General features: G+C 39.4%; 1 pseudogene; it reads left to right on the forward strand.

Annotated features, from left to right (window-relative positions):
- The window catches only part of LOC110123714 (transcription initiation factor TFIID subunit 9-like), a 106,977-nt pseudogene extending 95,670 nt beyond the window's left edge, over nt 1–11,307 (forward strand).
- The last annotated feature ends 2,647 nt before the right edge of the window (nt 11,308–13,954 follow it).

Genomic DNA, 13,954 nt, shown 5'->3' on the forward strand with positions numbered 1-13,954 from the left:
CTATTTCCTACTCCAGGGGGATCTTCTCTACCCAGGGGTCAAAACCCCATCTCTTGCATCTCCTGCATTGGTAGGCGGATTCTTTCCCACTGCACCACCTGGGAAGTCCAACAAATTCAATATAGACTCAAAAAAAGGGAACAATTCACAATGAAACTTAGAAAATAAAAAAAAAAATGAGGAATGAAGAAATTGGGTTGGAAAAGCTCCAGAGACTGCAGCAAAATCCTGAGAAAGCCTTGGCAAAGCTGATTAGGAGCTCCTAAGCAAGGGTCACCTGTTAGGAGAGTCTTGCATTGTGGTCAGTCATGGTCTTGTGCAGTTTGGAGGAAGAGTGTCCGTGCAGTGAGTGCTGTGGCAGACCCACAGCCCTGGTGGCTGGATGCTGACAGTCACCATGCTCTTTGCAGCAGGTTGTTTGGGAAGCGATGTGAGGGGCATCCCTCCATAGTTGTCACATATGTGTGGCTACAGAGCTTATGTTTAGTCCTGAAAGCAAAGGTCATTTTAGAAAATGCAATGGGGAGATAAAGAGACTAGTCAGTAGGCTACTAGAGAAACTCAGCCATGAATGGAAAAGAACTGAGAGCAAAGAAGCATCCATGGGAAGAGAGGCATGAGCCACATTCAAAAGTTAGGAAGCTATATGTTAGCTCTTCAAGACACCAAGAAGAAAATGAAAAGGCAAGTCACAGACTCTGTGAAAATATTGGCAAAACATATATCCAATAAAAGAGTCACATCCAGGAAATACAAAGAACTTCTATGACTCTATAATAAGAGACAAACAACTCAATAAAGAAAAGCAAATGATATTAATAGATACATTACCAAAGAAGATAAATGGATGCAAATTTCATGAGAAGATGCTCAACATCGTTAGTCCTTGGGAAGATATAAAATAAATGATAATGAAATGTGCTGCTAATCCTATTAGAATGGCTACCATTAAAAGATGGCTTCTCTGGTGGTTTAGCAGTAAAGAACCCACCTGCCGATACAGGAGACATGGGTTTGATTGATCCCTGATCTGGAAGGAAATGGAAATCCACTTGAGTCTTCTTGCCTGGAGTATCCCATGGACAGAGGAGCCTGGTGGACTCCATGGGGTCACAAAGAGTTGGACATGACTTAGTGACTGAACAAAACATCAACTATTAAAAGACGGATAATTCCAAGTGTTGATGAGGATACAGAAAAACTGGAACCTAAATACAGGGATCGTGGTATGTAAACTAGAGCACCCAGTTTGTAAAACTATAGCAGTTTCTTAAAAAGCTAAGCATACACTCACCATATAAACCAGCAATTCCAGTTCTAGATATCTACCCAAGAGAAACAAAAACCTGTGTCCACACTAAGACTTGTATGAGCACGTTCTTAGCAATCTTAGTCACAATAGCCAAACACTGGAAAAGCAATCAAATGTCCATAAACAAGCAAACTATGGTATACTCATACAATGGAACACTGTTAACTATAAAAGGAACTGCTGAAACCCAATACTTCGGCCACCTGATGAAAAGACCTGATTGGAAAAGACCCTGATGCTGGGAAAGATTAAAGGCAGAAGGAGAAGGGATCGACAGAGGATGAGATGGTTGGATGACATTACTGATTCAGTGGACATGAATTTGAGCAAACTCCGCAGATTGTGAAGGACAGAGAAGCCTGTTGTGCTACAGTCCATGGGGTTGCAGAGAGTTGGACATAATTGAGTGAGTGAACAACAACAAAAAGGAACACGCTATTGATACATGCAACATCAATGGATCTCAAAAACATCATGGAAAGTGAAATAAGCCAGATAGAAAAGACTTCATATTATGTAATTCTATTTATACGGGATTTCTAGAAAAGGCAAAACTGTAGAAATAGTTTGTTGTTTGAGGCCAGGGTGGGAGTACAGAGAAACATACAGAGAACTTTTCAGTATAACAGGAGTGTTTTAAAACTGAATTGTGATGACAGTTGCCCAACTATATACATTTATTGAGACACATTGAAGAACCTATTTAAAGTGAGTGAATTTTATGAAATGTAAATTAAATCTCAAAAAACTGTGAAAAATAAAATGAGCTAAGAAGGCAAACAAGACGGGATATGGCAACTCACTGTATCTCTGGAGAGTAAGATTGAAGAAAAAGTCAAGGATGATGCCTAGGTGTCTAGCTAGGGTCCATCAGGGAGGATAATGTTATAAAATAATATTTGAAATAGGAGGAAAAGCAGATTTAGAATTTAGCTTTGCACATGTTAATTTTAAGCTGGCTTTTGAAAACCCGATGAAGATTTCCAATGAAGACTTGGAATGAGTAGTCTAGAGATCCTGAAAGGGATAGGAGTTGGAAAGTGTTTGAGAAATCATTCACTTTTAAGGAGGTAGCTGAAACTCTAACAGTGGCTGAAATCCTCCAAGAAGAATGTTCAAGTGAGGGTTCAAGCTCAGTTGAAATACATTTTCAACTAATTGTGAGCAACCTAATGAAGATCAACTTCCCTAGAGAGTATTTCATTATTTGTGTGATGATAGGAAGGAATTGCCTTATACTTTGTATATTTTTTCAGTAGCTCAAGACCTTAGAAATTCTGCTTATAAATGTCAGAGCTATTATGTAGAGGTAATTTAACCCAGCCTGTATTATCCAATATTTATCTTACGTCACATAACTGGAAGCTGAACTATGGCCAAGTGAACAATATCTGAGGACCTACCCTACACATGATGATGTGTTAAACATTCTTGAGATTGCAAGGGAATTTAAGTTTGAGGAGCTGATTTCAAGAAGTTTGCAGTCTGTCCTACAGATGCTGTACCTTTTTAGTATGTGGATTCTGGGGTAGGCAGAGAATGGTGGCAACAAACACCTGGAACAGCCAAACAAATAAAAATAAATATTAGAAAAAAAGAAGGTAGCCCATAGCCTGAAATATATAGGATAGTCCATTCTTTAAGGGTGTAACACTCTTCCATTCATACAGAGATTAAAAGTTGCTGAAAAGAGAATAACACTGGTCTTGTTAGAGGTTTACAGGAACACTGGAAGCTGATGGCAGCAAGAACAAAAGATTTCGACCAGAGAAGTCTTTAACAACTAACCACACCCCTCCCTCACCTTACCCTTAAGAATGCTTTGCAGATACTATAAAACACAGGGAACTCAGCTTCGTGCTCTTGAGGGAGGCTCAAGACAGACGGGATATATGTATACTTATGGCTGATTCATGTTGTACAGCAGAAACCAACACAAAACTGAAAAGCAATTATCCTCCAATTAAACATAAATTAAAAAATTTTTTTTTAATTTAAAAAATTATCCATAAAAATTGAAATTCTTTGCCAATGAAAAATGCTTTGTTGAAACACTTCAAGAAGTTTGGGGTTGAGGGGTCACAAGTCATCCTTTCTACTTGCATGTCCTGCAATAAGCTTCTCTCTACTCCAAAATCCAATCTTTCATTTTGTTTGGTCCCTCTGTATGTTGGGCACACCATCTTGCATCCAGTAACAGTAACTGTTGGGTTATTTGTCTCTGTAATGATCCTTTACTGGAAATAAACTTGAGGACATTGCTCAGGCCAAAAAGGCTTCTGTTTTGTTTCAAAAAGTGAGTTCTTGTGGGTTTCTTTTTTAAGTTCACATTGGTCATTTTATTTGAAGTGAATTTTTTATCCTGATTTTCCAAGAGACACGGTAAGCATTATTTTCAGAAGCCATGAATATGTTGCGTAATTCCATGCAACAAGGGGTGTGCTCCAGACAATGGAGAAATGAAACAGGTCTCTTGACCTTTTGTAAACAACCTCCCTACATGGAAATACAGAGGCAGGAGCTGGAGGTGGGTCTGACAAGTGATTTGAGCGAGAAAGGCAGCTCTATAAATTCTGTGGCCAGAGGGAAGGAAATTATTGGCTGAGACTGGCAAATGGATAATGAGGCCTTTGAAAGCCACTGAGGAGTAAAAGTAGCAGCCATCAAGAGTGGGAACACAGAGAGACGACACATTCTGACGATCACGGGCAGGGAGTGGCATCCCCCTGCGGTGTGGTAAGGAGGCTGCTGTGTCAACAACTGCAGTGATGCTCCAAATGACACAATATGGCTAAGGGAGAGAGAACTGGAGTGGCCCATCAGTTCCAGCATCAGACAAGGGAAGGGACCCACCAAATGTGTTCCATCCATGTTAACTATGAGTGAGCTGGAAATATAATGTCATTCTTCAAGTTTGCTCCACAAAGGATGGCAAGCTTCTTCTGTCCTCCAGTAGAGAGTTAGCCAAGAACTCCAGGACGACCTAGGGCAGTGGTCCCCTACCTTTTTGGTACCAGGGAAGACAATTTTGTGGAAGACAATTTCCCCTTAGACGGGGAGGCAGAGAGAGGGGTTGATGGTTTCATTTCACCTGCCATTCACCTCTTGCTGGGCAGCCTGGATCCTAACAGGTACCAGTTCATGTCCCAGGGCTGGGGACCCCTGGACTAGAGGAAGCTGGATGCCCCCTGTCAGTATCCACAGCACAGTAGCCTCCAGACTCTATGCACCACTAAGCTGGGGGTGTCTCCACAGACACATTTTCAGAACTGTCCTGCAACTGAGCACCACGACAAGATAGCAAAATACATAAGCATTCTTGGGACATTTCTTTTTCTTTCTGCATGCAAAATGAGTTTTCCCAACATCCAAGTTTTTTCAGCTCAAGAGCATATTTTTAAATTATTTAAAAATCACTTAGTTCAAGAGGAAAATTTTTATATAGTCTCCTCTAGTTTTTTTTTTACATGAAATTTGGACTCATTTCTGATTTACACAAACTGTATTCCTTCACTGCTTACAAATCTTCAACAGACTCCCACCACCATGAAAGAAAATGTTTGTGACTTAAAAAAAAACACAAGCAGGTGATCTCCGTATAACTTGTCAATTGCCAATGGTGAGGATAAATAATGTACACACAAGGAGATTCTTAGGTAGTTATTATAATCATTACATCTTGCTTCAGAACTGTCTTTGTTGTTGTTGTATTGATACTACAACAGAAGGGGTCAAAAACCTTGGCATGAGGAAAAGGAACTCACATGATCCAGAGGGCTTGGGCAGGCATGAGAAATGGTCCAGATCCAGTTCTTCCTGGTCCTCCCTCCAACCATCTTAGCTGTGCATCTACTGAAGTTCCCATAAAACATTTAGTCCAATCCACGTATCCATCTGCCTTGGATAGGATTGTGTTTTGTGTCCATGTCTAGATTTGATGCCTCTGAATTTTGTAATTATGATCATTTTCTTTAAGAAAAATCTTGCAGGACTTCCCTGGTGGTCCAGTGGCTAAGACTCTGGGCTTCTACTGCAGGAGGTCTGGGTTTGATCCCTGGTCAGGGAACTAGACCCCTCATGCTGCAACTAAGAGTTCACATGCCACAACTAAAAAAGATCCCACATACCATGATTAAGACCCAGATAAACAAATTAATAAGCAAACTTTTTTCTAAATTTAAGGAAAAGAAAAATCTTGCTAGTAACTTACAAATGTTTTTGCACAGGCTGAGAACTTGGATTTAATTTTAATACATATTGATTTGTTCCTGAATGGGATTTTATTGAGCCTCTTTGGTTTGAAATTCAGCCCACCTCATCTGATGCATACTGGAGTAGGGATGCTTGAGAAGTGGTTATGCCTTCCACGAAACAGTGGAAATACACGGTCAGCTCCTTCTAACCATTCAGACTTTGCCTTTGACCTTATACCCAGAGTTTTAGGTAAAACCAGTGAATGCAGAACATTCTTTGATATTTCAGGCTTTTTGATATTCAAGAGGGCACATTGTATCAGAATCTGTTGGTTTGTTATAGGCATCAGTTTCATCTCATAAATTGAATGTTCAATCTGGTCTCATTGACCATGTTTGTTGTAAGATCATATTTATTTTTCTTAAAATTAATCTTTTGCTGTCATTGTTGATCAGTGACACAAAAGATGCATTTTCTGTCCTATGAAGTGTCTATTTGGGTAATAATTTACACGTAAGAACCAAATTGCCACATCATACAAGCTCTAGCTATTAAATAATCTGTCTGCTTAATGGGAAGCCTTGTCCCACAAATGCACTCTTAGTGTGGGCCCCGGATATAAAGATCAGTCATGACACGTGAAATCAGACTTTTTCTTCCTCCAGAATGTGTCCTTCCGTAAAATATCGGAGGTAGTTTATAAATCAATCAGGGCAGACTTATAAAGGTTGCTAGTTTTAAAGTCATTTGTATTTATGTAAACTAGTATATCTGTTCATTCACCATTACTCTGGGTGAAGATGCTGTTAGCTGTTATTTTTAACTTAAAAAAGACTGCCTAAATCACCACTCTTCTTTCTGTTGGCTTTAGTACACACAGAAATGAACTTTCATATATTCCTTCTCAGGCACAATATATTTGCCAATATATATCCCACCTCACATGTATATTGGCATATATATATCCCACCTCATGGGCTTTCCTCATAGCTCAGTTGGTAAAGAATCTACCTACAATGCAGGAGACCCCAGTTTGAATCCTGGGTTGGGAAAATCCCCTGGAGAAGGGATAGACTACCCACTCCAGTATTCCTGGGCTTCCCTTGTGGCTCAGCTGGTAAAGAATCCACCTGCAATGTGAGAGACCTGGGTTCGATCCCTAGGTTGGGAAGATCCCCTGGAGAAGGGATAGGCTACCCACTCCAGTACTCTGGTCTGGAGAATTCCACAGACTGTATAGTCCATGGGGTCCCAAAGAGTTGGACACGACTGAGCGACTTTCACTTTCACATCCCACCTCATATAGTTTTCTTACAATGTGGCTGTCCCTCTTCTGAGTCAGACTGGGGAGGTCACGACTACATCAACCAACAGAGTATGGTAGGAAATCATGCTGTGTGCTAAGTCGTGTCCAGCTCTTTGCGAACCCATGGACAGGCTCCTCTGTCCATGGAATTTTTCCAGGCAAGAATACTTGAATGGGTTGCCATTTCCTCCTCCAGGGCATCTTCCCAGCCCAGGGATCAAACCTGCATCTTTTGCATCTCCTTCATTGGCAAACTTAGGAGAGATACTATGTAAGTTCCTAGATAGATCACAAAAGTTTCAGTCTTATTCTCATTCTCCCACCCTCTCCCTCTCTCCATCTGTTTCTCTCTTTCTCTGAAAGTGCTAACTCTGGATGATGCCAACCCTGGGCTATGAGGAAGCTCAATCTAGTCTCTGAGGGAAGTCCCCCTGGAGAGATCCTCACAAAGAGTCTCTGAGACTCCCAGCCAGGTATCCTCATCAACAGCTAGACAAGTGAGTGAAGGAGCCTTCAGATGATGGCCTGATTTCTATCCCCAGTTTCAAGTCTTCCATCTGAGGACTCAGTCACCTGAAATAATGGACTCAGGGAAGTGCATTTACTTTAACCTTAATTGTGGAAATAACTTTATCTGAAATAAAGATTTTTTTCTTCAAAAAAAAAAAAAAAAGCTGCTTTAGACATTGTGAGGCAGAGACAAACCTTGCTCACTCTACCCTTTCTGAATTTCTGACCCATGAAATCCATGGGTAAAACAAATGGCTACTTTCTGCTACTAAGCGTGACTTGTTACACATCCACAGTACCTGGAACATTTTATTTTTTCTCTTCATATCTTTTCCTGGTTCTCTAAGATTAGTACAGAATGGAGCTAGGGAAGAAGATGTGATAATGAGGTATACTGGTGGAGGAACACTTGATACTCTTGCTTTTTCTTTTCTGTTTCCTCTCCTTTTTTTTTTTTTCATATACCATATTTAACAAACTGATTTCTGGAGCCAAACTGCTTGTGTTAGAATCCTGGCCTTGCCCTTTATTAATTGTATGACCATAGAAAGTTATTTAACCCTCTTGGGCTTCAACTTTATCGCCTGTAAAGTAGGACTAATAATAATACCTCTCAAAGAGGGTTTCTGGGAGATGATCAAATGAGCTAATACATGTGAAGAGCTTAGAATAGGGCTTGGCCAAAGTAATCCTGAGAAAGAAGAATGGAACTGGAGGAATCAACCTGCCTGACTTCAGACTATACTACAAAGCCACAGTCATCAAGACAGTATGGTACTGGCACAAAGACAGAAATATAGATCAATGGAACAGAATAGAAAGCCCAGAGATAAATCCACGAACCTATGGTCACCTTATCTTCGACAAAGGAGGCAAGGATATACAATGGAAAAAAGACAACCTCTTTAACAAGTGGTGCTGGAAAAACTGGTCAACCACCTGTAAAAGAATGAAACTAGAACGCTTTCTAACACCATACACAAAAATAAACTCAAAATGGATTAAAGATCTAAATGTAAGACCAGAAACTATCAAACTCCTAGAGGAGAACATAGGCAAAACACTCTCCGACATAAATCACAGCAGGATCCTCTATGACCCACATCCCAGAATTTTAGAAACAAAAGAAAAAATAAACAAATGGGACCTAATGAAACTTAAAAGCTTTTGCACAACAAAGGAAACTATAAGCAAGGTGAAAAGACAGCCCTCAGATTGGGAGAAAATAATAGCAAACGAAGCAACAGACAAAGGATTAATCTCAAAAATATACAAGCAACTCCTCCAGCTCAACTCCAGAAAAATAAATGACCCAATCAAAAAATGGGCCAAAGAACTAAACAGACATTTCTCCAAGGAAGACATACAGATGGCAAAAAAAACACATGAAAAGATGCTCAACATCACTCATTATCAGAGAAATGCAAATCAAAACCACAATGAGGTACCATTATACACCAGTCAGGATGGCTGCTATCCAAAAGTCTACAAGCAATAAATGCTGGAGAGGGTGTGGAGAAAAGGGAACCCTCTTACACTGTTGGTGGGAATGCAAACTAGTACAGCCACGATGGAAAACAGTGTGGAGGTTTCTTAAAAAGCTGGAAATAGAACTGCTATATGACCCAGCAATCCCACTTCTGGGCATACACACCGAGGAAACCAGATCTGAAAGAGACACGTGCACCCCAATGTTCATCGCAGCACTGTTTATCATAGCCAGGACATGGAAGCAACCTGGATGCCCATCAGCAGATGAATGGATAAGGAAGCTGTGGTACATATACACCATGGAATATTACTCAGCCATTAAAAAGAATTCATTTGAATCAGTTCTAACGAGATGGATGAAACTGGAGCCCATTATACAGAAGTAAGCCAGAAAGATAAAGATCATTACAGTATACTAACACATATATATGGAATTTAGAAAGATGGTAACGATAACCCTATATGCAAAACAGAAAAAGAGACTCAGATGTATAGAACAGACTTGTGGACTCTGTGGGAGAAGGCGAGGTGGGATGTTTCAAGAGAACAGCATCGAAACATGTATATTATCTAGGGTGAAACAGATCACCAGCCCAGGTTGGATGCATGAGACAAGTGCTCGGGCCTGGTGCACTGGGAAGACCCAGAGGGATCGGGTGGAGAGGGAGGTGGGAGTGGGGACCGGGATGGGGAATATATGTAAATCCATGGCTAATTCATTTCAGTGTATGACAAAAACCACTGCAATATTGTAAAGTAATTCCAACTAATAAAAATAAATGAAAAAAAAACCCAAAAAAAGAATAGGGCTTGGTACACAGGAAGTGCTCATTAAAATATAAATATTACCTTTTTACCTTTAAGGAACTTCATTTTACTTTTATGATTTATGTTTAGTACATAAACATATTTCAATATAAATAATGGAAAATTTTAGCACACACAATCCAAATACCCAATAAACTTATATCATTTCTCCATGTTTTCTTTAAGATCTCATCTACTCATAAACATAATTTTTAAAGCCATAATCATTGCAAAGATACAGAAGGACAGAAGTAATTACTTAGAGTATACCCTGTGAGATTAATTATTGCGAGCCAGGCAGCTACCCCAAGAGGTAGGAATATTCCTGTCTTATAAATGAGGAAACTACCATTCATTTGATCAACAGAATGTTATTCAGATACCAAAATTATAAGACAGGAAACTGAGTAGCATTATGTGAACAATACAATGTGAAGTGAAAAAAAGTAGGCTATAGGACTGCAGATTTTAAAATTACTAGCGGCAGATTACCAAGAAAAACTATGTGTAGTATATTCAATAAGCTAAAAAGACAATCTGAAAATTATAGCATGGAACTGGAAACCATAAAAAAGTGACCTGGAATTTTTTTAAAGAAACTGAATAAAAAGTTGCAGAGTTGAAAAATATAATAATAAAAACAAGATCTCAGCAGGGAGGTTTAATACCACCTAAAGAGAGACTTGGAGAATTGGAAGATGGGTAAAAAAGATTAAAAATGAGTTGGGTGTAGAGTCCATGTGCAAAGGCATCCAGAGCCAGCGGGGCAAGGACCATGTTGCTTCCAAACATCCTGCTCACTGGTACACCAGGGGTTGGAAAAATTACATTAGGCGAAGGACTTGCATCAAGATCAGGACTGAAATACATTAATGTGTGTGATTTAGCTCGAGAAGTTTGACCACCAAATATCAAGGAGTCTGGCAAGATGGCTTCTCCCAAGAGCATGCTGAAAGATGCACAGATGATGGCACAAATTCTGAAGGGTATAGGGATGCCAGAATATGAACCAAGAGTTATAAATCAGACGTTGGAGTCTGCTTTCTGATATGTGACCACAATTCTAGATGATGCAAAAATTTATTCAAGTCATGCTAAGAAAGCTACTGTTGATGCAGATGATGCATGATTGGTGATCCAGTGTCCTGCTGATCAGTCTTTTACCTCTCCTCCCCCAAGAGATTTTTTATTAGATATTGCAAGGCAAAGAAATCAAACCCCTTTGCCACTGATCAAGCCATATTCAGGTCCTAGACTGCCACCTGATAGTTATTGCTTGACTGCTCCAAATTATAGACCTAAGTCTTTACCAAAAAAGGCTTCTACTTCTGCAGGAAGAATGATAGTTCCACAGTTAAGTGTTGGTTCAGTTACTAGCAGACCAAGTACTCCCACACTTAGCACACCAACCCCACAAGCCATGTCCATATCAACTAAAGTAGGGGCTTCAGTGTCCCTCACAGGGCAAAGGTTCACAGTACAGATGCCCACTTCATTATCCCCAGCTGTAAAAGCATCAATTCCTGCAACACCAGCAGTTCAGAATGTTCTAATTAATCGGTCATTAATTGGGTCCAAAAATATTACCACTAACATGGTGTCATCACAAAATACTGCCAGTGAAGCATCAAATGCATTGAAAAGAAAATGTGAAGATGATGATGACAATGAGTATGATAATTTGTAATCTAGCCTTGAAGCATGTAAACATGTATACTTGGTTCTGAATCTATTGTACTGAGATTAAACATGCATGCTAGATGTTTCACGTTGTGTTCTAGAAAAATAGTATTTAATGAGTAAATATGCTTACCATACTTTTCAGTTGAGCTGTTGCGTCGGATTTTCTTTAGTAGGATTAGTAAAGGTTTCTTGTCAGCCTTTAAGTGTAAAAAATAGAGTTGCAATTCATACATTTAAAAATAATATTAAAAATGAATCCTGGAGAAATGAACATATCCTTAGAAAATGCAGAAGTGAAGATAAAAGGTATAGAGCATGTAATAGAATTCTAAGATGCTTAATTGGATTCATGAAGAAAAAGTAAAAGATGAAGGAGCAACATTTGAAGAATGATGGATGAGAATTTGCTAGAACTGATGAATAACACCAAGTCAAAGAGCATAATGAGTCAAAAACTGGATGAATAAAGGAAATTCACACTTGGGTGCATTAGAGAGCACCTTTATAAAACCAAAGACAAAAACAAAATTGTAAAATCAGTCAGAAAGAAAAAAGAAAGCCTTCAAATGAGCTGTAATTAGACTGACAGCTGACTTCTCAACAACATTGATGGAAGCCAGAAACCAGTCTTTGGTGTGCTGAAAGCAATAAATAAATGATAACTGCTAGAATTTTGCACCAGGAAAAATATCTTTCAGGAATAGCATTTCTTTCAAACACTTAGTTCACCACTAATCAATCACAGCCAAGGATTTTCTAAAAGGTACATGTAGGTAGAAGAAAATAATCCCAAATCTCATACTAAAGCATTTAGATGGTCTTTAAGTCTTAAATATAGATTTTAAATCTGACTTTAGATTTTGTTAAAAAGGAAGAATTTTCACTATATACTATTTTTGTTCCTTGGAATTGTATTCATGATTTTAAAAGTCAACATAGAAAGTGCTTCTCTTAGTACACTTTGTATGTTAATATAGCCAGACTAAAAGAAAGTTAACCCCAAAGTTGTTGTGGTTCAGTTTAGCTCAGTTGCTCAGTCGTGTCCAACTCTTTGCAACCCCATGGACTGCAGCACACCAGGCCTCCCTGACCATCACCAACTCCCAGAGTTTACTCAAACTCATGTCCATTGAGTCGGTGATGCCATCCAACCATCTCATCCTCTGTCGTCCCCTTGTCCTCCTGCCCTCAATCTTTCCCAGCATCAGGGTCTTTTCCAATGAGTCAGCTCTTCGCATCAGATGGCCAAAGTATTGGAGTTTCAGCTTCAGTATCAGTCCTTCCAATGAACATCAGGACTGATTTCCTTTAGGATGGACTGGTTGGATCTCCTTGCAGTCCAAGGGACTCTCAAGAGTCTTCAACACCACAGCTCAAAAGCATCGATTCTTCGACGCTCAGCTTTCTTTATAGTACAACTCTCACATCCATATATGACTACTAGAAAAACCATAACCTTGACTAAACAGACCTTTGTTGGCAAAGTAATGTCTCTGCTTTTTAATATTGTTTTTAATATTGTCGTTGTGGTTAGAAACTAGAAAATAGAGTAACAAGCTCCTTTCAGGATGACAGCAGGAGGTAGTAAATTAACATGAATCCCAGTCTTAAAGATATATGCATATTTATGCTTCTAAATAGTGGAGATCAAGCTGTAGGTACAATTAAAAATCTAACCAGCACAATATGAAAAAGTAGGATGCTCTCTATCTCACTATGTAAGATATTTCAATTTGGATTTGACAGAAGTCAGGAGTATTCAGAAGGACCTACTAAACTCAAGACTACAAATTCTGTTTGACTTTTTCATTTAATCACAGAATCATGAAACTGCTATGGCTGATGTTATCCTGCACTGCACACTCATAATAGATAAACTATAGAGAATCATATAGATCAAATCATAATATTTTAAATTTTGAAGGTACTCAGAGATGTAGGAATTACATGTTTATTATGCCTGAAAAGTTTGAATCCATTCACTGACAATGACTCACTGCTTTTTATTCTAGAACTGGACATTACCAATTGATTGAAAAATTTTTCAGTCAGTTCAGTTCAGTCGCTCAGTAGTGTCCGACTCTTTGCGACCCCATGAATCGCAGCACGCCAGGCCTCCCTGTCCATCACCAACTCCCGGAGTTTACTCAAACTATGTCCATCGAGGCGGTGATGCCATCCAGTCATCTCATCCTCTGTTGTCCCCTTTTCCTCCTGCCCCCAATCCCTCCCAGCAATGAGTCAACTCTTCACATGAGGTGGCCAAAGTATTGGAGTTTCAGCTTCAGCATCAGTAGTTCCAATGAACACCCAGGACTGATCTCCTTTAGGATGGACTGGTTGGATCTCCTTGCAGTCCAAGGGACTCTCAAGAGTCTTCTCCAACACCACAGTTCAAAAGCATCAATTTTTCGGCACTCAGCTTTCTTCACATTGAGCCCAATTTCTTTTCTATAGGAGAGTTTCCCTGACAGCTCTTTTCTATGACTTGTTTTAAGTTGTTTAGCTCCATCCTTTCCATAGCAACAGAGGACAAGCTTATTCACTCTTTCTTTCTTTTTATTCCCCTCTAGCATATTCCTTTTTTTATATAACAGACCATTGCATGTTAAAAGTGACCATAGGAACTTCCCTGTGGTTAAGATTTCTTG

This window comes from Odocoileus virginianus, chromosome 27, assembly GCF_023699985.2.
Source record: "Odocoileus virginianus isolate 20LAN1187 ecotype Illinois chromosome 27, Ovbor_1.2, whole genome shotgun sequence".
Classification (NCBI taxonomy): Eukaryota; Metazoa; Chordata; class Mammalia; order Artiodactyla; family Cervidae; genus Odocoileus; species Odocoileus virginianus.